A 3,408-nucleotide genomic window follows, 5' to 3' on the forward strand; every position below is an offset into this window, starting at 1 on the left:
GGGAATGGAGCATGGTGAGGACAAGGTCCTGGAGCATTGTGATGAGAAGGCCATGGCGACTTGTGATGACAAGTCTCATGGAGCATTCTGATGAAAAGGAGCATGGAGCATTGTGATTACAGGGGTCTTGGAGCATTGTGATGAAAAGGGCATGGAGCATTGTGATGAGAAGTCCATGGAACATTCTGATGACATGCGTCATTAGGCTTTTTGATGTGAAGGGCATGGAGCATTGTGATTACAGGGATCTTGGAGCATTGTGATGAAAAGTTCATGGATTATTGTGATGAAAAAGGCATGGAGCCTTCTCATGACAGGGTTCAAGGGGCATACTGACGACAAGTGTCAGGGAGCATTGTGATGACAAGTATATTGAGCATTGTGATGACAAAGATCATGGAGCATTGTGATGAGAAGTCCATGGATAACTGTGATGATGAGCGTCATGGGATGTTGTGATGATAAGTGTTATGGAACATTGTGATCACAAGGTTTTGGAGCATTATGATGAAAGAGGTCATGGAGAATATTGATTTCATTGTGATGACAATAGCCTGAAGCATTATGATGATGGGCATGGTGCATTGTGATGACAGGGTTCATGGAGCATTGAGATGAAAAGGGGCATGGAGCATTATGTTTACAGGGGTCTTGGAGCATTGTGATGACTATGGCAAGGAGAATTTTGATGAGAAGGCCTTGGAACTTTCTGATGGCATGTGTCATAGAGCTTTGTGATAACAAGGGCATGGAGCATTGTGATTTCAGTGGTCTTCAGCATTGCGATGACAAGTTTTATGGAACATTTTGATGACTAGGCCGTGGAACATTGTGATGGCAGGGGTCATGGTTCATTGTAATGACAGAGGTAATGGAGCATTGTGATGACAAGGGCACGGAACACTGTGATACATGGGTCATGCAGGACTGTAATGACAAGGGCATGGAGCATTGTGATGAGAAGGGCATCGAGCATTGTGATAACAAGTATCAAGAAGCTTTGTGATGACAATGGCATTGAACAATGTTATGAGAGGGTTCATGGAGCATTGTGATGACACTGACATGGAGCAGTGTGATGCCAAGGGTCATGGAGCTTTGTGATGACAAGTCATGGAGCATTTTGATGACAAGGGCATGGTGCATTGTGATGAGAAGGGCAGGGAGCATTTTGATGACCGGGTCATGCAGTAATTTGATAAAAAGTGTAATGGAACATTTAGATGGCAGGGGTTATAGAACATTGTGATGTCAGGGGTTTGGAGCTTTGGGATGGAAAGGGTCATGGAGCATTTTGATGACAGGGGTTATGGAACATTGTGATGGCAGGGGTAATGGTGCATTGTTATGACAGGGGTAATGGAGAATTGTGATGAGAAGGGTATGGAACTTTGGTCTGAAATGTTTCATGGATTATTGTGATGAGAGTGGGCTTGGAGCATTGTGATGACAAGGGCACGGAACACTGTGATACATGGGTCATGCAGGACTGTAATGACAAGGGCATGGAGCATTGTGATGAGAAGGGCATCGAGCGTTGTGATGACAAGTATCATGGAGCTTTGTGATGACAATGGCATTGAACAATGTTATGAGAGTGTTCATGGAGCATTGTGATGACAATGACATGGAGCAGTGTGATGCCAAGGGTCATGGAGCTTTGTGATGACAAGTCATGGAGCATTTTGATGACAGGGTCATGCAGCATATTTTAAAATGTGTAATGGAACATTTTGATGGCAGTGGTTATAGAACATTGTGATGTCAGGGTTCTTGGAGCTTTGGGATGGAAAGGGTCATGGAGCATTTTGATGACAGGTCTTATGGAACATTGTGATGGCAGGGGTCATGGAACATTGCGATGATAAGGGGATGTAGCATGGTGATGACAGGGTCATGGAACATTGTGATTACAAGGGTGAGGGTTTATTGTGATGACTCGTGATTGAATATTGTGATATCTCTGGTGAGAGAGCATTTTGATGAGAAGTGCATGGAGCATTGTGATTACAAGGTTTATGGAGCATTGCAATGACAAGGTTTGGAACATTGTGATGACATGCACGTGGCACATTGTGATGACAATGGTCATGAAGCATTGTTCTGACAAATACATGGAGCATTGTGATGACAAGTTTCTCAGAGAATTGTGATGAAAAGTTCATGGAGCATTGTGGTTACAAAGGTCACAGAGCCTTGTGATGACGCGGGCATGGACCATTGTGATGACAAACGTTATGAAGCATTGTGATGACTGGAATCATGGAGCATTGTGATGACAGGGGCATGGAGCATTGTGATGACAGTGTCATGGAGCATTGGTCTGACAAGTTTCATAGATTATTGTGATGAGAGTGGGCATGGTGCATTGTGATGACAAGGGCATGCAGCATTGTGATGATAAGGTCATGGAGTATTGTGAAGACAGGTGTCAGGGAGCATTGTGAGACATATGTCATGATCCATGGCGATGACAATGGCATGGAGCTTTGTGATACCAAATGTAATGGTGGATTGTGATGACAAATATAATGGAGCATTGTGATGATTAGGGCTTGAAACATTATGATGACAAGGGCCATTGAAAATTTTGATGACAAGGTCGTGAACCATTGTGATGACAAGGTCCTGGAGCATTTTGATGACAAAACCATGGAGCCCTGTGATGACAAGTCTCATGGAGCATACTGATTAAAAGGGGAAAGGAGCATTTTGATTACAGGTGTCTTGGAACATTTTGAAGACAAGGGCATGGAGCATTGTGAGGAGAAGACCAAGGAGCATTCTTATGACATGCGTCATTGAGCTTTGTGATGACAATGGCATGGACCATTGTGATTACATGGGACATGGAGCATTGTGATGACAAGGGCATGAAGAAAAGTGATCCCAAGTTTCATGGAGGATTGTGATGACAATGGAAATGGAGTATTGTGATGACAAGGGCATAGAGAATTTTAATGACAAGGTCATGTAGCATTGTGCTGACAAATGCATGGAGCATTGTAATGACATGTGTCATGGAGCACTGTGTTGACAAGCGTCACGGAGCATTGTGAATACAGGGTTCAAGGAGCATTGGGATGACGAGGGCATGGATCATTGTGATGAAAAGTGTCATGAAGCACTGGGCTGAAAATATAAACGGAGTGTTGTGATGACAGGTGTCATGGAGCATTGTGATGACTAGGGAATGGAGCATTGTGTTGCCAAGTGTCATGGAGGATTCTGATGACAAAAGTAATGGAGCATTGTGATGACAATGGCTTGGAGAATTGTGATGACAAGGTTCAGGGAGCATTGTGCTGACAAGTGTATGGAGAATTGTGATGACAAGGGTCATGGAGCATTCTGATGACGAGCTTGTGGAGTATTGTGATGACAGTGGAATGGAGCATTGTGATGAAA

The sequence above is a fragment of the Mesoplodon densirostris genome, unplaced genomic scaffold (assembly GCF_025265405.1).
Source record: "Mesoplodon densirostris isolate mMesDen1 unplaced genomic scaffold, mMesDen1 primary haplotype scaffold_37, whole genome shotgun sequence".
NCBI lineage: Eukaryota > Metazoa > Chordata > Mammalia > Artiodactyla > Ziphiidae > Mesoplodon > Mesoplodon densirostris.